This window comes from Somniosus microcephalus, chromosome 16 (assembly GCF_052327205.1).
Source record: "Somniosus microcephalus isolate GS21.2 chromosome 16, FLI_Smic_1.0, whole genome shotgun sequence".
Taxonomy (NCBI): Eukaryota; Metazoa; Chordata; class Chondrichthyes; order Squaliformes; family Somniosidae; genus Somniosus; species Somniosus microcephalus.
The window spans coordinates 5,880,201-5,902,857 of NC_141002.1; the positions used below are offsets into that span (position 1 = coordinate 5,880,201).

Sequence of the window (22,657 nt, forward strand, 5' to 3'; positions counted from 1 at the left end):
CACCACCTTAGCATCGTCTAAGATTTTGGACAGTCATTTAGGTTTGACGTCGTCCTCCTTACAGGCATCCACAGTCAGTGCTTGTATGGAATGCCAGTCCACATTTATTCTCCGGATCCATTCCCGTCCCAGTAGTGGTGGACCTCCATCAGGTAACACATACAAGTCCATTTTCTGACTTTCTTTACCATTGTAGACCATATTTACTTTTATCTTTCCTATGGCGTGTACTATTTGCCCCGTGTATGTTTTCAATACAATCTCCATATCCCTCAGGGGAATGTGCGAGAATAACCTTTTGTAATCTTGCTTATTCATGACCGTTAATGCCGACCCTGTGTCCAATTCCATCTTCACTTGGACTCCTGCTATCCGGAGCATAACCCAGATAGTTTGGTGGTCTGCTGTGTTACCCACATTATGTATTTTCAGACAACCCAGTTCCTTACTGCTGGAGTCTGAATCCGTCTTCTGTTCATCCGAACTGTTCTCTGTCACCTTGTGTACTTTTTTGTACTTCTCCTGCGGTGACTTTTTGCTGCTGGTCTTCTTTCCTGACCAGCATACTCTCGCTATGTGACCAAGTTTGCCACATTGCCTGCATTCTTTGTCTTTGAACCAGCACTGGTTCTGGTCATGCGTTGTCCTTGCGCAACGATAGCACGTTACTGCGCCCAATGCCATTTCATTGGTGCTGAATTCCAGTGGCCTTTGCTGTATCTCTGCAGCGCCCCGTGCTGCTGCCTCGTGGGATGCTGCAATGCTGAAAGCTTTGTCCAGCGTAAGATCCTTTTCCTCTAGCAGTCGCTTCTGGGTTCCTTCCCTTAGGAGCCCACACAGAAATTTATCTCAGTGCATCTGCTAGTCCTGTTCCGAACTGGCAGTACTTTGATAACTTGCGCAGTTCTGTTAGGAATTCAGCGTTGCTTTCTTCTTTAAGTTGAATTCTTTTGTAGAATTTAAATCGTTCCGCTATCAGCAGCGGCGTGGGGTTTAAATGCTCTTGCAGGATAGTAACAATATCCGCAAAACTCTTCCCTACCGGTTTGTCTGGGGTTACAAGGTTCCTTAATAACCCATACATCTTCACACCCATCGAGTTTAATAGGGTTAGTGCTTTCTTATCATCCGGTACCTCATTCGTTGTACAGTAAACTTCGATGCGTTCCACATAAGTGGCCCAATCTTCCACATCGTTATCAAAAGCAGTGATGTTACCCGTTTTTGGCATCCTTGCTGAGTTTCTCCTTTCCCTTCGGACATTATTTAATATGATAACTTTTTAAATTTTATTTAAGATGGCGGCTTTTCCCGCGCTTGTCTTCTTCCCCCGCTGACTCAAGATGGCGATTCCCACGCTGTTGCCGTCCATGCCTCCCAGCAGTCCTTTATTTTCCTTGCGCTGCTGCTCTTGTTGCCCCGCCGCTCCCGCGGTCCTTGTGGCCATAAACGCTTTTCTGGCTGCTGCGCGTCTCTGCCCCGATTGCAGTCCGGCCCCTGACACCGGCTGCGGTCGTGTTCTCCGCCCTTTTCGTCGTTTTCCCTCCCCTTCTCCCACTGACAACTCGGCCGACTTCCCCCCCGTGCCGCTCGATCGGGCTTACCCGCCGCTGTCGTAGAAGGGATGATTACTGATGTTAGACTTCGTGGCCAGAAAACCAACCCGCGTTCCCGCTGGCCTCCCGTGTGATGCAGTGCTCAGCAGGATGTTGAGGGCGGATGCCCTTTTTCGACGCCTGTTTCTGAGGACGAAGCTTCCTTGGATGCAAAACTGCCGCTAGGTAAGATCAGACTCGTCGCCACTGTTGAGTCTGTGGTTACAAATGCAGTTATACTGAATAACAGGACACAGACTGCAGAAGTAAGTGAACAGGTCTTTAGTGATTGAGGGTCAGGGTGGAACTGAGGTACACTTTGCTCCGCAGGGTTTATATACCGGTGTGGTCACCACCGGTACTACAATGTACAGGAGCCATCAAAAAGTAGTCCATCACCTTAAGGTATCCTCTTAAGGTAGTACAGGTTACATACACTACACATCCCACTTCCCCCTCATCCCAAAATCTCTTCTGATGTACAAGCTGTGCATGGTGTAAGCATGCACCTCTTGCTTTCCCATCTTCCCCTCAACACACTACCCTTGTGCCTTCATTTCACATATCCAAGAAATGCAGCCTGCCCAGCCAATGGTGGAACAAGAGAAGGGAGAGGAGAGTGATGATGAAGAAGAAAGAAATAAGAAAGAAGAATTAAGAAAGGTGATAGAAAGAAGAAGAAACACTGCACCCGATTTCACACTCCCAGCCATCAGCTCCTCGAGGCTGTCCTACAAGGCCATCTGGCGTGACCCTACTGAAAGTCAGCAGCCTTCCACCAACCATGCTGCAACCACTGGGGCAGCACTGCGTGACATCAGTAGGGTAGGCAAAGGCACACACAAGAGTCACTAAGGGAAAGCACAAGGGTGATTAGTTGATTTCTTGATGTCATATGGGATGGATAGATGTATAAAGTTGGATTGGAAAGTTTGCTTTGTGCTGGCTTTTATTTCAGCATTGTGGCCAAGTGGACACTGTGATGGTCAGTAACAGAGGGAAGGTAAGGTGTTGGACAAATGTTGAAAGGGGAATTGGGGTTGTAGTCACTGGTACTGCAGGCAGATGATTCCATCCGGATATCCCAGCCGGAAAGGGACTGTCTGGGTTGCATCCTTCCTTCTGCATTCTCCTCTTCTGCTTCTTCCTCTTCCCTCTGCGAGCAGCTTGTCCCCTTTGCTGCCTGTGCTTCATCTCCAAGTGCCCCCCAGAACTGTGAAGAAGTGGTCTTCTCAGAGGCAAGATACTGCAGATGCTGGAAATCTGAAATAGAAGCAGAAAATTCTGGAAACACTCAGCAGGTCAGGCAGCATCTTGACCTGAAACGTTAACTCTGTTTCTCTCTCCACATATGCCGCCTAACCTGCTGAGTATTTCCAGCATGTTTTGTCTTCTCAGAGGCCTTCCTTTGCCATTTGAAGCCTTGCAAGCATCCAGCAGCACTCTCTGCAAACTTTAACAACTTTTTAAAATGTTTTGCGCCAAGCCACTACTTCAATAAAATATTTTTTAAATGTCCAAAAGCCAAAATGCAAACTTAACTGAAACATATGTGTGTCCTCTAAGGTACACACCTGCCCTAGCCCTGAACTCACATCTTTCTCCAGTTTCTCTCCGATCACCCCATATGACTTCTCCAAGCTCATCTGGTCCATGAGACCCATTTCCTGCTCCCTCGACCTTATTCCCACTAAACTGCTGACCACCCAGCTTCCTTTTCTGGCTCCCATGTTAGCTGACATTGTTAACAGTTCTATCTCCTCAAGTACTGTCCCCCTCTCCCTCAAATCTGCCGTCATCACCCCTCTCCTCAAAAAACCAACCCTTGACCCTACCATCCTTGCAAACTACCACCCCATCTCCAACCTCCCTTTCCTCTTCAAAGTCCTTGAACATGTTGTCGCCTCCCAAATCCGTGCCCATCTTTCCCGCAACTCCATGTTTGAATCCCTCCAATCAGGTTTCCGCCCCGCCACAGTACCGAAACGGCTCTCATCAAAGTCACAAATGACATCCTTTGTGACTGTGACAAAGGTAAACTATCCCTCCTCGTCCTTCTTGACTTGTCTGCCGCCTTTGTCATGATTTTCCACTCCATCCTTCTCCAACGCCTCTCCACTGTTGTCCGGCTGGGTGGGACTGTACTCGCCTGGTTCCATTCTTATCTATCTAATCGTAGCCAGAGAATCACCTGCAATGGTTTCTCTTCCCGCTCCCGCATCATTACCTCTGGGGTCCCCCAAGAATCTATCCTTGGCCCCTTCTAATTCTCATCTACATGTTGCCGAAAACAGCGTCAGTTTCCACATGTACACTGATGACACCCAGCTCTTCCTCACCACCACTTCTATCGATCCCTCCACTGTCTCTAAATTGTCAGACTGCTTGTCCGACATCCAGTTCTGGATGAGCAGAAATTTTCTCCAATTAAATATTGGGAAGACTGAAGCCATTGTTTTCGTTCCCCGCCACAAACTCCGTTCCCGAGCCACTGACTCCATCCCTCTCCCTAACATCTGTCTGAGGCTGAACCACACTGTTCGCACCCTTGGTGTCATATTTGACCCTGGAATGAGCTTCCGACCACATATCCGCAGCCTAACAAAGACCGCCTATTTCCACCTCCGCAACATCGCCCGTCTCCGCCCCGCCTCAGCTCATCTGCTGCTGAAACCATCATCCATGCCTCTGTTACCTCTAGACTTGACTATTCCAACGCACTCCTGGCTGGCCTCCCACATTCCACCCTACGTAAACTTGAGGTCATCTGTCGCTTTCAAAAGCTCTTATAATAATGTGTCCGAGACTACACAAACCACTCTGGGTCCAGGTATATTGTGTATCAGTAAAACAGTCCATGACTGATGCACTATCAATTGCTACAAAAGACTGGAGATTGAGTAAGTAATAAACAGGCTTTTATTACCAAAGAACAGAGCATGCCTCTTGGGGTTGCCTGGTATCCAAAAGGGCCGGAGGCTTCTGAGCAGCGACCTTTATACCCAGCCATGAGGGTGGAGCCAGGGGCGGAGTCAGCTGAGGCATGCACAGACAAGTACAACAATACTAACAACAGTGGTTTACCACATTCACCCCTTGTTTAGAATTGAGTCCGGCGGGGTGAAGTGCACTAAAAATTCGTGTACTGAAGTCTATCAGGAGGCCTTGTAAGCCGTCCTGAGCGTCGCAGCAGCGGCGGTGATGGTGCAGCATCCAACGGTGAACCCGGTGTCTCGTTCAGAGGAGGTGTAGCAGGTGGCGGACCCTGGGGCTGCTGCATGCCGTCTACAGGGGTCAGAGCATGGGTAATGGGAGGTAGCGATGGTGGTCTCTCAGAGGCACCCGAAGGTGCGAGGTCTCATGCGGGGACTGTGTCCTGGGGGTAGGCAGGAGTAGCGGTGGGTGGCGAAGAGGGTGTTTCAGGAGCACCTGCAGGTGCGAGGTCTCGAATGGAGACTGTGTCCTCCCGCCCGTCCGGGTACACCACGTAAGCATACTGCGGGTTAGCGTGGAGGAGGCTCACCCTCTCGACCAGGGGGTCCGCCTTATGGGTCCTCACGTGCTTCCGCAGTAGGACCGGACCTGGAGAAGTCAGCCATGTTGGTAGCGAAATCCCCGACGTGGACTTCCTGGGGAAGGAGAACATTCTCTCGTGAGGAGTGGCATTGGTGGGTGTACAGAGCAGCGACCGAATGGAATGGAGCGCCGCAGGGAGGACCTCCTGCCAGCGGGAGGTCGGAAGGCCCTTAGATTTTAAGTTTAAAAGGACTGCCTTCCAGACTGTCGCATTCTCCCTTTCCACCTGGCCGTTACCCCGGGGGTTGTAGCTGGTGGTCCTGCTTGTAGCAATGCCTCTCGCGAGCAGGTACTGCCGAAGTTCGTCGCTCATAAAAGATGAGCCCCTGTCGCTATGGATATAGCTAGGGAAACCGAACAAGGCGAAGAGGTCATTCAGACATTTAATGACCGTGGTACTGGTCATGTCCGAGCAAGGGATGGCAAACGGGAAACGGGAGTACTCATCAATTATATTGAGGAAGTACACATTGCGGTCAGAGGAGGGGAGGGGCCCTTTAAAATCGATGCTCAGCCGCTCGAAGGGGCGCGTGGCTTTGATCAGGCTCGCTCTGTCTGGCCTATAAAAATGCGGCTTGCACTCGGCACAGATCTGGCAGTTCCTGGTCATGGTCCTGACCTCCTCGATGGAGTAGGGCAGGTTACGGGATTTGATAAAATGGAAGAACCTGGTGACCCCCGGGTGGCAGAGGTCATTGTAGAGGGTCTGTAGCCTATCAACCTGCGCGTTGGCGCACGTACCACGTGATAGGGCATCTGGGGGCTCATTGAGTTTCCCGGGCCGGTACAAGATATCGTAATTGTAGGTGGAGAGTTCGATTCTCCACCTTAAGATCTTGTCATTCTTGATTTTGCCCCGCTGCTTATTATGAAACATAAAAGCCACTGAACGGTCAGTGAGCAGGGTAAATCGTTTTCCGGCCAGGTAATGCCGCCAATGTCGCACGGCTTCCACAATGGCCTGGGCCTCCTTTTCGACAGAGGAGTGTCGAATCTCGGGGCCCTGGAGGGTCCTTGAGAAAAAGGCCACGGGTCTCCCCGCCTGGTTAAGGGTTGCAGCTAGGGCAAAGTCGGATGCGTCGCTCTCCACTTGAAAAGGAAGGGACTCATCCACAGCGTGCATTGTGGCCTTCGCAATGTCTCCTTTTATGAGAGTGAAGGCTGCACAGGCCTCTGCTGTCAGGGGGAAGGAGGCGGACTTGATGAGGGGTCGGGCTTTATCCGCATAGTTGGGCACCCACTGCGCATAGTAAGAGAAAAACCCCAGGCATCTCTTCAGTGCTTTCTGGCAGTGGGGGAGGGGGAGCTCCATAAGGGGGCGCATTCTATCGGGGTCTGGGCCGATGACTCCGTTCTCCACTACGCAGCCAAGAATAGCAAGGCGCGTAGTACGAAACATACATTTGTCTTTGTTGTATGTGAGATTCAGCCGCTGGGCCGTCCGGAGGAATTTCTCTAGATTAACGTCGTGGTCCTGCTGGTCGTGGCCGCAGATGGTGACGTTGTCTAGATATGGGAAAGTGGCCTGGAGCGCGTTCTGGTCAACCATCCGGTCCATCTCCCGTTGGAAGACAGAAACTCCGTTGGTGACGCCGAAGGGAACTCTGAGAAAGTGATAGAGCCGACCGTCAGCTTCAAAAGCTGTGTACTGGCGGTCCTCAGCCCTGATGGGGAGCTGGTGGTATGCCGACTTCAGATCAATCGTCGAGAACACCCGGTATTGTGCTATCTGATTGACCATGTCAGATATGCGGGGGAGTGGATATGCATCCAGCTGGGTGTAGCGGTTGATCGTCTGGCTGTAGTCAATAACTAGGCGCTGTTTGCCGCCAGCCTTCACCACCACCACTTGTGCTCGCCATGGGCTATTGCTGCTCTCGATAATCCCTTCCTTCAGGAGTCTCGCTACCTCGGATTTAATGAAACCCCTATCCCCGGCACTGTAACGCCTACTTTTGGTAGCGATGGGCTTACAGTCGCGGGTGAGGTTAGCGAACAAGGAGGGGGGGGGAGACTTTAAGGGTGGAGAGGCTGCAAATGGCGCGCGGCGGGCGATTTAAAAACTGCTGGCTGCAGACTGTGAGAGGGGGGAGGGGTCCACCATACGCTAAAGTGACACTCTTAAGGTGGCACTGAAAATCCAACCCCAGTAGGACGGCAGCGCAGAGATGGGGCAGGACCAGAAGTTTAAAATTTTTGTATTCAGTACCCCGCACTGAAAGAGTCACCATACAGTAGCCACCGACGTCCGCTGACTGGGCTTTGGAAGCCATAGAGATGCGATGACGCGTCGGCAGGACCGGGAGAGAGTAACTGCGCACCGTGTCGGGGTGTATAAAACTCTCCGTGCTCCCGCTGTCAAAAAGGCAGGTAGTGGCGCAGCCGTTTACCGTAATGTCCATCATGGACCTGGACAGTTGATGCGGGAGAGATTGATCCAGCGTCACGGAAGCCAGCGTATGTTCAAGCGTGTCGATGCGGTCGTCCGATGAGGCGGTGGTGGAGTCCGGGTCCCCCGTAACCAAAGTCAGAGGCGTCCAAGATGGCGGACAAAATGGCGGCGCCCACGGTCCCCACGCGGCTGGGGGAGCCCAAGATGGCGGACAAGATGGCTGCGCCCACGGTTCGCACGCAGCGCTGCTGGCGTTAGCGGTCTTCCCTTTGCAGGCGCTAACGTAGTGACCTTTCTTCCCGCAGCCGGAGCAGGTAGCATTCTTCGCGGGGCAGCGTGCTCTAGGGTGTTTAGCTTGGCCACAAAAATAGCATTTTTGTGCCTTGGACATCGCTGCAGCAGTTGGAGGTGGCGGTCCCATGGCCCAAGATTGCGGCGTCCACGGCGCGGGGCGATGAGGGGAGAAAGCGTCCATATTTCTGTGGGCCGCGTCGAGCGAGAGCGCGAGGGACACTGCCTTTGTCAGGTCTATTTCACCCTTCTCCAGCAGCCTCTGCCGGGAGTAGTCGGACCTTAGACCCGCAACGAAAGCGTCTCGTATCAGTCCCTCCGCATGTGCCACGGCCGATACTTCCTTGCAGTCGCAGCCGCGTCCGAGTACCCGCAGTGCCCGTAGGAAGGCTTCCACCGATTCCCCGGGCTGCTGTCTGCGAGATCTTAAAAGGTGCCTGGCATAGACCGTGTTAACCGGGCGTGCATACTGCCCTTTCAGTAGGTCGATAGCCGCCGCGTAGGTCGTCGCATCTTGGATTAAAGTATAGACTTGGTGGCTCACCTTCGAGGCCAGGATTTTCAGTTTATTTTCATCAAGAGTCACGGTCGAGGCTTCCAGATACGCCTCAAAGCAACGCAGCCATTGTGCGAATTTAGTCGACGAACCCGCTTCTTGGGGGTCTAGGTCCAGGCATGTTGGTCTGAGGGCTCGCAGCAGCGCCTGCTGCTCAGCGTTTTGCGCCATCGGTTGATCAGCATCCGCAGCCAACATTTAACTTTGGTAATAAAATTGATGCACTATCAATTGCTACAAAAGACTGGAGATTGAGTAAGTAATAAACAGGCTTTTATTACCAAAGAACAGAGCATGCCTCTTGGGGTTGCCTGGTATCCAAAAGGGCCGGAGGCTTCTGAGCAGCGACCTTTATACCCAGCCATGAGGGTGGAGCCAGGGGCGGAGTCAGCTGAGGCATGCACAGACAAGTACAACAATACTAACAACAGTGGTTTACCACAATGACTACACAAACCACTCTGGGTCCAGGTATATTGTGTATCAGTAAAACAGTCCGTGACTACACAAACCACTCTGGGTCCAGGTATATTGTGCATCAGTAAAACAGTCCATGACTACACAAACCACACTGGGTCCAGGTATATTGTGTATCAGTAAAACAGTCCATGACTACACAAACCACTCTGGGTCCAGGTATATTGTGCATCAGTAAAACAGTCCATGACTACACAAACCACACTGGGTCCAGGTATATTGTGTATCAGTAAAACAGTCCGTGACTACACAAACCACTCTGGGTCCAGGTATATTGTGTATCAGTAAAACAGTCCGTGACCACACAAACCACTCTGGGTCCAGGTATATTGTGTATAATAAAACAGTCCATGTCTACACAAACCACTCTGGGTCCAGGTATATTGTGTATCAGTAAAACAGTCTGTGACTACACAAACCACTCTGGGTCCAGGTATATTGTGTATCAGTAAAACAGGTTTATTAAGCATTAAACATCCAGTACAAACAAGTAATAATTAACAAGAAGATAGTCACAGTCTGTTCATTCGAACCCCGGCGTTCCTTCCGAGTGACTGGGGCGCGGTCTCCTGATGTATCTTGCTGTGTTCTGTTGGCCGAAGCTCGCTTCCTTGGGCTTTTGCAGTGTTCTGTTGACTGAAGCTCCTATCAATCTCTGGTTACACGGTGCACACTTTCGATGTTCAAAACCTGTATCTTTATACCCTTTTTCCTCTCGTTTTGCTTATGTGGCAGGAATTAACCCTCTGACACCTGGTAAAAGTCCTGCTTCCCTCGTTACCCATCTTATGACCTTGTTGACCCCACTAGGTTTTTTTCTACGCGTAACAAAGTACCCTTATCTTAGATGTTCACTTTTCACAGAACATTTCTAAAATGTTTTCTAAACAGTCTGTCCATCCTGTAGCTGTACCAATGAAGGATGTCTCCAACTCATAACTCTCTCTCTAGTTTTTATCTCTTTAAGCATAATATTGCTGAATTCCTCATCTCCATAAACTTAGCACAACATTCCATAACTTCAGTAATTTTAAACAGAGGTTTTTAGTCGGTTGGCATAATCCCATCCTGCATTGCTCTTAGCCATTTGTCATTTTATACAGGCTTTTAGCATATAATTTTAAATATTATAGTTATGTAAAAATGGTTATAGAATCTTAATAATGTTTACTAAATCCTACAGGTACACCCTATCCTACACATCCAAAACTCAGCTGCCCGTGTCCTAACTCGCACCAAGTCCCGTTCACACATCACCCCTGTGCTCACTGACCTACATTGGCTCCCGGTCAAGCAACACCTCGATTTCACAATTCTCATCCTTCTTTTCACATCCCTCCATGGCCTCGCCCCTCCCTATCTCTGTAATCTTCTTCAGCTCCACAGCCACCCCCCCCCACCCAGAGATATCTGCGCTCCTCTAATTCTGCCCTCTTGAGCATCCCTGATTATAATCGCTCCACCATGGGTGGCCGTGCCTTCTGTTGCCTGGGCCCTGAGCTCTGGAATTCCCTGCCTAAACCTCTCCACCTAGCTAGCTCTCTTTCCTCCTTTAAGAGGCTCCTTAAAACCCATCTCTTTGACCAAGCTTTTTTGTCACCTGCCCTAATTTTTCCTTATGTGGCTCAGTGTCAATTTTTTATGCCTTTTAATACTCATGTGAAGCGCCTTGGGATGTTTTACTACGTTAAAGGCACTATATCAATACAAGTTGTTGTTGTCCCTTTAAGAAGCACTGACAGTGTCTCTGCAGGGCTGCTACATGCACGTTTTTACTTGTGTCCTAACGACAGGGCGTTATGGCATGCGGCGACGTCCAAAATAGCAGTCGTGCCGTCAAATCAGACATTACATGCTGATTGATGTCACAATCTGCTCATTTAAATTTGAGAGGCCAGCACTGGCAATGGCAGTACTATTGCCTTCACCAAAATGACGGCCGCCCTGTCCCACGCCGGAAACGTGCGGAAGCAAGACGGACGCCATTTTTTCAACAAAACCGACCTTAACAGCCGGCGCTACAACAGGAATTTCTAGGCCATAATATTCTGAGAGGGCTTGAAAGGGTAGATGCTGAGAGGTTGTTTCCCCTGGCTGGGAGAGTCTAGAACAAGGGGGCATAGTCTCAGGATAAGGGGTCGGCCATTTAGGACTGAGATGAGGAGGAATTTCTTCACTCAGAGTTGTGAATCTTTGGAATTCTCTGCCCCAGAGGGCTGTGGATGCTCAGTCGTTGAGTATATTCAAGGCTGAGACCGATAGATTTTTGGACTCTATAGTAATCTGGGATGTTATGATTAAGGTTATCCACCAGGTGGTGCTGTAGCCAATGCTGCTACTAAGGTCAGAGGTTTGCTTCCTGTTAAGGTCAGAGGTTTGCTTCCTGTATAGGTCAGCACAAGGTGGAATGCCAGGATGCTGATGCAGGCTGTCTGTAAACGTGTTTCCCAGTTGTTAATAAAGTACTCGTGTTAATTCTAAGATATCGCCTCTTGAGTCCTTGTTCCACTTAATGGATTTATCACAGACTCTCAGGGAATCAAGGGATATGGAGATCAGGCAGGAAAGTGGAGTTGAGGTCGAAGATCAGCCATGATCTTATTGAATGGCGGAGCAGGCTCGAGGGGCCGAATGGCCGACTCCTATTTCTTATGCTCTAAGGATTTGATTGACAGATCAATCAGGACGCGCAAGTCATTGACAGGGTACATGAAAGACATGAAAGGAACAATAGATAATACTAAAACATAACAGGATTGGGAAAAACTATATGAAACAGTCTTTGTAGGAAGAGAGACCTCAGAATTCGATGAGGCCTGACAAGCCGACCATTTTGCTGTTAGTGCGTGGATTTCCTGGGTTAAAAACTTAAGTGTTGTTGTTAAGTGTATATTTAATTGTCAATAATAGTTATTATTGTATGCTTAATAAATCTGTGACTATCCACCTGTAATGCTGTCAACTCTATTATTTTGAGGAGTAACATAGAAGAACATCCTACCACAGCTGTGCCAGCACACTGGAGGATTGTCAAGATAACACCTCTGTTCCAGAACAGAGATAAACCAGGTAATGATATACCAGCCAGCCCAACACTGATAGTGAGTGAGCTTCCAGAGGCCATAATTCAGGATAAAATTAATAATTATTGCCCAGGCACCACATTAAGATAAGTCTCAAGCAATCGCAGCCCAGTTGAGCTTGCTGTTATGTATTGTGTGTTCTATTGTGTGTTCTCCTCCCACCTGTGGTGGCGCTGTCACAGGAGATAAATGGTTGGGTGTTCTCTGTTAAGTTTAGCTCTCTTTGTTCGGAACTTGCCAGAACTTCCTTTCCTTCCAAAAAAGCACTTCATGTTTGAATCTCTGAGTTCTGAGTCCTAAATTGTGTCTAGGTAGAAAGGTACCGACACAAGTGGCAATGAGGAGCGGACGAATCTGCGTACGTTACGGGTGCAGTGAGTAAACAGAAAATTTAATTTGAAACGTGAGATGGCTACTATATTAGGAAACATCGGTGATTTTGATGAAAATGTGGAGCAATGGAGCGCTTATACAGAACGTTTTGACTATTTTGTATTGGCGAATGCGGTGGCAAATGAAAAGGTCATGCCTACCTTTGAGTGTAATCGGGCCGAAGACATTCAATTTACTTCGTAGCCTCATGCAACCAGATAAGCCAGGAACTAAAACATATAAGTAACTAGTGGAAATTCTTGGAGCACATTTTTCACCAAAACCTCTGGTTATTGCTGAGATTTAGATTTCATAAACGGAATCAAGAGGAGGGGGAATCAGTGACGATGTTTATTGCTGCTTTAAAAAGGTTGTCGGAACACTGCCAGTTCAAGGAGGTGCTGAATGACACCATTAGAGACAGACTTGTGTGTGGTCTGCAAAATGCAGCCACACAGAAGCGCCTTCTTACTAAGGACAACCTTACTCTTGAAAAGGCCATTGAAGTTAGTGTCTCCATGGAGATGGCGGAAAAGGAGGCTCACCAGTTGAGTTCAACAGGGAGAGTTCACAAGGTGTCGTCTGAGCCTAAAGGTGCGCGGAACGGCACATGTTACCGTTGTGGGAAAACGGGCCATCACGCTAATGACTGCTGGTGTATGGAGCTGGAATGCCGAAATTGTGGCAAAAAGGGTCACATTGAACGTGCCTGTAGAGGTAAAAAAAAGAACAGACAGAGCTGGGAAGCATGGAAGCAAAATGTCAGTATTTGGACAAGAGAGGAAAAAGAGTGTTCATTCAGTGCAGTATGATGGAACAAGCAAAACAGAGGGGAGCGACACCTCTGAGGAGGAAGAGGTGCACATACTGACGGTTGCAGGTGATTTAAATGGCTACTGGGTGTCACCACTGGTGGAGGGACAATCAGTGCGGATGGAGGTGGACACAGGCGCGGCTGTGTCCCTTGCTTCAGACACTGTCTACAACAAAATGCTAAAGCATCTTACCCTTCAGCCAACAAACATTGTGCTAAAGACGTATACCGGCGAACCTGTGGCCATGAGAGGCGTCATTGAGGCGACAGTTAAATTGAATGGACAGACTGCAAAACTGCCACTATATGTGGTAAAGGGAAATTACCCATCGCTACTGGGACGTGCGTGGCTAGAGAAAATCACGCTGGACTGGCCTGCAGTCCGCATGATGTCAAAAGGGGAGTCAGGTCTGACTGCAGTGTTAAACAAACATGCAGAACTCTTCAATGGGGAACTTGGGAGCATGAAAAAGATCAGCGTGAGACTGGATATTAAACCTGACAGCAAGCCGAAGTTTCACAAAGCCCGACCTGTACCCTATGCAATTAGGCCAAAAGTTGAGGCTAACTTGGAGGCCTTAGTCGAGAATGGAGTCCTGGAGCCTGTGAGCGTGAGCAATTGGGCCACACCCATTGTTCCTGTCCTGAAAAAGGATGGATCTGTTCGAATCTGTGGGGATTTTAAAGTGACTATTAACCCGGTGCTGTCTGTGGAACAGTACCCTCTTCCCCTCATTGATGATCTTTTTATGGGCCTGGCCGGAGGGCAAAAGTTCAGCAAAATAGACTTATGCCAGGCTTATCTACAAATGCATGTTGATGACAAATCAAAGGAGCTGCTGACAATTGTGACACACAAGGGGCTATACAGGTACTGCCGCCTTCCGTTTGGAATTACGTCGGCCCCTGCTCTATTCCAAAGGGCAATGGATCAGATTTTGAGTGGACTGCCAGGAGTCCAGTGCTACCTGGATGACATCCTTGTCACTGGGACAAATGAGGATCATCTCCTGAACTTGGATGCGACACAACAACGACTGAAAGAGTACGGACTCAGAATTCACATTTGCCTTTACGAACTCTTTCAGTCTTCAGGTGAGTACCTGGGGCATGTGATTGACGCTACTGGCCTGCATAAGGCGCCGTCAAAGGTCAAGGCGATCGTGGAGGCCCCAGCACCCCAGAATGTGAGCCAGTTACGTTCATTTCTGGGGCTATTTAACTACTATGGGAAGTTTATTCCAGACTTAGCAACATTGCTGAAGCCGTTACATCAGTTGCTATGTCAAGGCAAAATATGGAAATGGACTGAACTGTGCAACGAAGCTTTCGCCCAAGCAAAGAACGCATTGCTGAAATCGGAGGTCCTGACACACTTCGACCCAAAGCTACCCGTGCAGCTAGCATGTGGTGCATCACCATATGGTGTGGGAGCAGTCATATCCCACATCATGCCTTCGGGTGAAGAGAAACCTATCGCCTTCGCATCACGCACCTTGAACAAGGCCGAGAGTAACTATGCGCAGATCGAGCGCGAGGCCTTGGGAATCGTTTTTGGAATTCGAAAATTTCATCAGTACCTGTTTGGGAGAAGGTTCATACTCCTGACGGACCACCGTCCATTGACTTCAATCTTCGGGCCCCACACCGGAATTCCGTCTCTTGCTGCAAGCAGGATGCAAAGGTGGGCTTTACTGTTGTCAGGACACACATACGACATCAAATATCGCAAATCAGACTTGCACGGCAACGCAGACGGTCTCTCGAGGCTACCCTTGCCTGTTACTCCCCCAGAGCCTCGTCAGATAGACATCTTCTACTTTAGACAAGTGGAGGGAGCACCTGTCACTGCAGTTCAGATGCAAAGGTACACCCGCAACGATCCAGTCCTGTCTGAGGTAATGGACGATGTCATTCGAGGGAGAGCTATAGGAGATTCTCCTAGTTTGAAACCTTACGTTTCAAAAAGAAATGAGCTCTCCATCCAGGCATGTTGTCTTCTTTGGGGACGCCGTGTCATCATTCCGCCACCTCTGAGGGAACCTATACTGCAACAACTTCATACAGGCCACAGTGGGATGGTTCGGATGAAGGAAATGGCAAGAAGCTACTTCTGGTGGCCAGGTCTCGATGGGAATATTGAGGAGAAAGCCAAAACATGTTCCCCATGTCAAAGGGTCTGGAATGTTCCACAGCTGGCAACCCTACACCCCTGGGATTGGCCTGCAGAAGTGTGGCAGCGAGTACATGTGGACTTCGCCGGTCCTTTCGAAGAGAAGATGTTTATGGTGGTTATGGACGCTCGTAGCAAGTGGCCGGAGGTCGCTGTGATGAGGTCTACCACGGCAGAGAAAACAATTGAGAAACTTGGTGAGATGTTCAGCCGTTATGGCTCACCGGAACAACTTGTAAGTGACAACGGTCCACATTTTGTATCACAGGAGTTTGCAACCTTTCTGCATGTGAATGGTGTCCAACACATCAGGTCTGCGCCCTATCATCCCTCTACTAACGGCCAGGCAGAAAGGTTTGTGCAAACTTTGAAGCACGCCTTGAAGGCATCGCAAGATCAGGGCTCAATCCACCAACGTCTGAACAGCTTCCTGTTGTCCTACAGGAACGAGCCGCATGCCACAACCAAAACTTCCCCCGCTTCGCTCATGATGAAGAGGCAGTTGCAGACAAGTTTTGACTTACTCAAACCTCCAAGGGCAGAACAGGTTGTCCATTGTCAACAACAAGCTCAAGTTGAAAAGAGAGAGAAAAGAGCCAAGGAGAGACGGTTTCATCCGGGAGAGCACGTCCTAGCTCGAAACTACAACACTGGACCGAAATGGGTTCCTGCTACGGTGATTGCGCAGACGGGCCCTGTGTCTTACACGGTTGAGACTGCTGAGGACGTCGTCTGGCGAAGACACACAGATCAACTGTTGCTAGGAGCAGAGACAGCCACAGAGGCTCCAACGGCTGGTTGGCCTGAACTGTTTCCGGATGATACCGCAAACCAGCATCCTTTGCCACAATGCTCTTCTCCAACACAGGAAGTCAAAGAGACTGTTCCACCTGTGCAAACTCCTGACTTTCGACTGACACAGGCACCTTCTCCATCCAGGCCTGTGTCAATGCCTACTGCTGTGGAAGCCAGCGATGACCGCCGGCATCCTGTCAGAGAGCGGCGGCCTCCAAGACGCTTGGATCTGTAGGCTTCGTGACTTACCCACAAGACTGGGGCAGAATAAACCCCAGGGTAAAGTCAGGGTTTGAGGCAGTCTACCTCTACCCTAGGTTCGTTGAGTGCATTGAAAGTAACTTACCTGTTGAGGAATAATGTAGACCTTTCATTTAAGAGGGGAGGAAATGTTATGTATTGTGTGTTCTATTGTGTGTTCTCCTCCCACCTGTGGTGGCGCTGTCACAGGAGATAAATGGTTGGGTGTTCTCTGTTAAGTTTAGCTCTCTTTGTTCGGAACTTGCCAGAACTTCCTTTCCTTCCAATAAAGCACTTCATGTTTGAATCTCTGGGTTCGGAGTCCTAAATTGTGTCTAGGTAGAAAGGTACCGACACAACACTTGCAAAGTCCTCCTGACTGATACCCATGTTGGTAGAGATGTCCTACAGACTAGTCAATACTCATAGAATCATATCTATCAGTCATAATCCCAGACTCCTTCATCACCATCCTTGAGTATGCCCTATCCCACTGGCAGGACAGACCCACCAGAGGTGGGGGGCACAGTGATATAGTCAGTTGGATGTTGTCCTGGGAGTCTGCAATATTGACTGGACCCCGTGATGTCTCATGGCTTCAGGGTATAACCTACAGCTGATCACCACCTACAGTGGGCCAGATTAGAACCCAGGTTCATGGGGCAAAATTCCAGTATCCAACAAACAGCATTACTCAGTGCCCCCCAAAGAGAAGCTTACAACTGAAGATATAGATCAAAAAGACATGAATTTAAGCAAAGTTAGAACCATAGGGGCTAAATTCAATAGCCCCGAAAATGGGCACGAGGATTGTGATGCATGATTAACCCGCGCCCATTCAATGTGATACAGGCAGCATGCCAAGCTCATGCTGCCTGCTGATTAATATGATTGCAGCATGCAGCCAGCGCTAACCACGCTGTTGATTGGCTGCACACATCAAACAGGGAGCCCAAAATCGTGAGATGCTAGCACCAATTGAAGCTACCCTACACTACCTAAAGCTAGCTTGCACCTCTTAAAGGGAAGGTGCATTGTGGCTGGAGCAAGTGCTGGAAGTCATTCTACAACTGATTCTGACCTGGGAAATACTCAATAATGGCACAACATGGGAGAGAGCGGGCTCCAAGTTTTTCTGACGCCGCACTGGAGGAGGTGGAAAGGAGAAGAAATGTGCTGTATCCACAGGGGGCCACGAAGCCCTCCAGACACACACTCAGAAGGCAGTGGAAGCAGATAGCCATGGCGGGCAATGCCAGGAGTCAAGCCCCGAGGATCTGGATGCAGTGTCGCAAGAAGTTCAATGAATTCACACGAGTGGTCAAGGTCAGTGAATACATCTTCAAATGCCATATCCCACCGACTGCACCACTGACCTCAGCCACTGCTCAAATCACCACCTCCATCACTCACTACCAAAATTCTCTATCAATTCGGACACCGTACCTAACCTTCACAGCTTCATATCCACATCTCACAGTTTGCACACACTGCCAGTTATTCAACCATGACAGCTACATCACCCAATCAGATTGCACCACACTCACTGACACACTTCCCTCTCCCTTGCAGGACAAGGTGGCGCACAACCGGAGGCAGCAGGAGCTAACTGGCAGGGGACAGGCGTGCATGCATGTCCTAACCCCCACAGACGAGACCGTGCTGGCCATTATTAGGTTGGCTATCGCTGAGGTCATGGCCAGCAGCGGGACTGAAACCATAGTAGATGACGGTATCCTCATACCTAATCCTCCTTCTCACATCCCACTTCCCCCTCATCCCACAATCTCTTCTAATTTACAAGCTGAAGATGATGTAAGCATGCACCTCTTGCTTTCTCCCCCCTCCTCTTCACCATAGCCTTACCCTTGTGCCTTTCTCCTTTCAGATACCCAAGAACTGCAACCTGACCAGGCAGTGATGGAAGAGCAGGAAGATAGTGAAGATGAAGACACACCATCGCTCGATTTCACATTTGTAGCTACCAGCTCAGATATTGACACTTGCGCATAATTTAGAGGATAGCATAGAGGTGGGATCTGCATGTGGTGAGACACCGGGTATGAGTGGCCTGCAGCCAGGGCAGGGGGCCAGGATAGCGCAGGTGCCAGTGCGGCAAAGGGCAAGGCCGCACACGAGTTCTGCAGCAGAGGACACAGATAAGGATACAGAAGGCGGCCAATGGGTATGCACAATGAAATGCTTGGTGCATTGGGAAACCTGCCAGAAAGCCCGCATGCAATGCCATGGATCCTGGAGGAGTCCAGCACCAACTTGGCACAGGGCTTTGCGCAGAGCTTGGAGCCCATCCTTTCCAGCATGGAAGTGGAAGCCAACTCTATTAGCACGCTTATGGACTCAACCATGATGCAGCGTCTGATCAACTTCCCTTGCAGCACAAACAGCAGCCAAGTGTTGCAGTGGAAGCTCAGACTGCTGCTATCATGGCTCTGGATTCCAGTGTGCAAAGGGGCTTGCAGGGTGTCACAGCAGTCCAACAATCTGTTCTCTAGCAGATTACTAGGATTGCTGAGGCGCCGCCCCGAGGGAGTGTCAGTGCCTCCGTGGAGCACGAACCTGCTGCCCTCTCTCAGGATGCCAGCAGTCGCTGTCCCACCACTGCCACTCTGCCAGTGCCCTTGCCTATCAACCAGCCCAGACTGCTGCCACCCATGCCGAGATGTTGCAGTCTGCAGTCAGACCTTCTAGTTTCAGAGCTGCTCGAGGTCGTTCTCCAAGATCATCTGCATTCTCCTCCACTGAAAGTCAGCAGCCTTTCACCAGCCATGTTGCAGCCACTGGGGTAGCACTGCGTAGGAGCACTAGGTCAGGTAAAGACACACATGTGCCTTCATGATGGCGAGGTTTGCAGAATGCAGCAAATCACCACGAATCTTGATACCCACTCTGCCAAGTACTGCAAGGCTCTTCCAGACCGGTCCAGGCAGCGAAAGCGTTGTTTCAGCACATGTTGTTTCAGATCTGCTCAATCACATTTCTTGTGGCAGCATGGCTTTCATTGTATGCATGTTGCACACGTGTGTGTGAATTGCACACCGGAATCATCAGACATGTCGTCAGCGGATGGCCCTTGTCGCTCAGTAACCACCCTTGAGCCATGGTGCCTCAAATGCAGATGGCACAATGGATTGCCGCAGAATGAAGGCATCAAGGCTGCTGCCAGGATACCAGGCATTGACCTGTATGATCCACTGCCTATGGTCACACCCATTCTGGATGTTGAGGGAGTGGAATTCCTTTCAGTTTTGGAACATGGCAGAGTTGACATGCATCACTCACAAAGTGATTTGCCTGCAGTCAATGGCACCCTGCACCACAGTGAAGCCTGCAATCCTAGCGAAGCCGCCTGCTCGCTCCGCCTGCTGCTCTCTGACAAGAGAGAATGAAATGTTGTCAGCGCTCTTTGAATAGAGAGCCTCAGTGACCTCCCTTTCGCAACAGTGGTCGGCAAACTGCGAGATGTTGCAAATATCTCCAGCTCCAGCCTGGAAGGAGCCCAACACATAAACGTTCATCGCTATGGTCACCTCCACAGCTACTGGCAATGTGGCCCTTGCCCTGCTCTGAGGTTGCAGTTGTGGCTGCAGACCTCAGTGAGGACATCCTTACTGAAGTACAGTACAGACATCTCACACATTGTTCCTCGCTGAGGTTCAGGCAGGAGAATTGCTCCCTAAACACCTGGCCTCCTGCTGAGAGCCATTCTCTCCCTCTTCCAGCAGCTTGTCCTGCTCTGCCCGGCCGCTGTTCATTCTCCAAGTCATGCTCATTCCAAGTGGTTTGTGCTGAAGCCTTGAAGTCAGGGAAAAGTCCTTCAGCACCTGCCACACCACTCCCTGTAGACTTTAGCAACTTTAAATAATGATAGAAAGCACCAAACACTTGTACAATCATACCAACAGCCAAAAGAAATCAACCAGCAACTAACCTTGTATTGATTTCCTTGTGGGTTCAATGATGAGACATTTATATAAAAGAGAATAACTTTTAATCTAAGGTTTGTTCAAGAATTCATACAGCTTTTCAGGACACACCATGCTTGAGCTGCAGCTAAAGTGAAACTAAAAAACTCTCAGCCTGCTTGTCTGGTCACATGACCTCTGCTGGTCAGGCACAAGCAATCAATACCTGCAATCATGCTATTAAGGCATCATAATCGAACAGGCAAATAACATCACTATTTGCTGATATCATTACAAACCTGTAAGTAGTTGATGATCCCTTTAAATTGTGGGGGGTCATTTCTGCTATTGAAAGTGTGTTCAGCTGGGCGAGGTTATGGGAGGACGTTAGCTGGAGCGTTGAGCTCCAAAATGGCAGCACTGGTGTCAAATCAGATGACGTTATGATCTGCCTACTCTGCATACTTCCGGCGGATGCTCACCGTGAGTGTGCTAGCGCCCTTACCAAATGGTGTCCGGCACAATACGCTCCACAATCAGATGCCATTTTGGCACCCAAATGCCACTAAACAACAGGCACTACCGATTCGAATTTTGCGCCCATTATATTTAAATACAATTTCCTTACATTAACTTAAGATACAAAATACCACAAGTATTTAGGTTTCTCATCTGTCAGTGTTAATATGACTCCACCAAGACAAAATATCCAGGGTTGATATTTCTACCACCTTCTGCCAGCCCTACTCGGCATACCGCCAAAGAAGTCAGGGCTCCATGTACTAAAGCTAGCTGCAAAGTTCATACGGAGACTCGGGTTCCGGATATTTCTCATTCCTGATTTGTGAACAACTCCTGCTCTTAACTTGCAATCACACACTGTTGTTAGGTTTTTATCCAACTCTTCCATGGACTGATGCTGTATTCCTTTTAGCATTAACTCCAACCCTTCCATGGACTGATGCTCTATTCCTTTTAGCATTAACGCCAACCCTTCCATGGACTGAGGCTCTATTCCTTTTGGTGTTAACTCCAACCCTTCCTTGAACTGATGCTCTATTCCTTTTAGCATTAACTCCAACCCTTCCTTGGACTGAGGCTCTATTCCTTTTGGTGTTAACGCCAACCCTTCCATGGACTGATGCTCTATTCCTTTTGGTATTAACGCCAACCCTTCCATGGACTGATGCTCTATTCCTTTTAGCATTAACGCCAACCCTTCCATGGACTGATGCTCTATTCCTTTTGGTATTAACGCCAACCCTTCCATGGACTGAGGCTCTATTCCTTTTAGCATTAACGCCAACCCTTCCTTGGACTGAGGCTCTATTCCTTTTGGTGTTAACGCCAACCCTTCCATGGACTGATGCTGTATTCCTTTTGGTATTAACGCCAACCCTTCCATGGACTGATGCTCTATTCCTTTTAGCATTAACGCCAACCCTTCCATGGACTGATGCTGTATTCCTTTTGGTATTAACGCCAACCCTTCCATGAACTGATGCTCTATTCCTTTTAGCATTAACGCCAACCCTTCCTTGAACTGATGCTCTATTCCTTTTAGCATTAACGCCAACCCTTCCATGGACTGATGCTCTATTCCTTTTAGCATTAACGCCAACCCTTCCATGGACTGATGCTCTATTCCTTTTAGCATTAACGCCAACCCTTCCTTGAACTGATGCTCTATTCCTTTTAGCATTAACGCCAACCCTTCCATGGACTGAGGCTCTATGCCTTTTGGTGTTAACGCCAACCCTTCCTTGGACTGATGCTCTATTCCTTTTGGTGTTAACGCCAACCCTTCCATGGACTGATGCTCTATTCCTTTTGGTGTTAACGCCAACCCTTCCATGGACTGATGCTCTATTCCTTTTGGTGTTAACGCCAACCCTTCCATAGGCTGATGCTCTATTCCTTTTGGTGTTAACGCCAACCCTTCCTTGGACTGATGCTCTATTCCTTTTGGTGTTAACTCCAACCCTTCCATGGACTGATGCTGTATTCCTTTTGGTGTTAACTCCAACCCTTCCATGGACTGATGCTGTATTCCTTTTGGTGTTAACTCCAACCCTTCCATGGACTGATGCTGTATTCCTTTTGGTGTTAACTCCAACCCTTCCTTGGACTGATGCTCTATTCCTTTTGGTGTTAACTCCAACCCTTCCATGGACTGATGCTCTATTCCTTTTGGTGTTAACTCCAACCCTTCCATGGACTGATGCTGTATTCCTTTTGGTGTTAACTCCAGCCCTTCCATGGACTGATGCTCTATTCCTTTTGGTGTTAACTCCAACCCTTCCATGGACTGATGCTGTATTCCTTTTGGTGTTAACTCCAGCCCTTCCATGGACTGATGCTGTATTCCTT

General features: G+C 49.1%; 1 protein-coding gene across 2 annotated transcripts in view; it reads right to left on the reverse strand.

Annotated features, from left to right (window-relative positions):
- Nucleotides 1-22,657, reverse strand: part of LOC147105952 (aldo-keto reductase family 1 member D1-like) — a 316,229-nt gene that overhangs the window by 75,442 nt on the left and 218,130 nt on the right. The window contains exon 1 of one of the 2 annotated variants that reach the window (XR_015081301.1): nucleotides 20,314-22,379. The exons of the other annotated variant lie outside the window; for it this stretch is intronic. The gene's annotated coding sequence lies outside the window, so the exon portion shown is untranslated. Of the gene's footprint in view, nucleotides 1-20,313; nucleotides 22,380-22,657 lie in introns of those variants that run through there. 2 annotated transcript variants of the gene reach the window in all.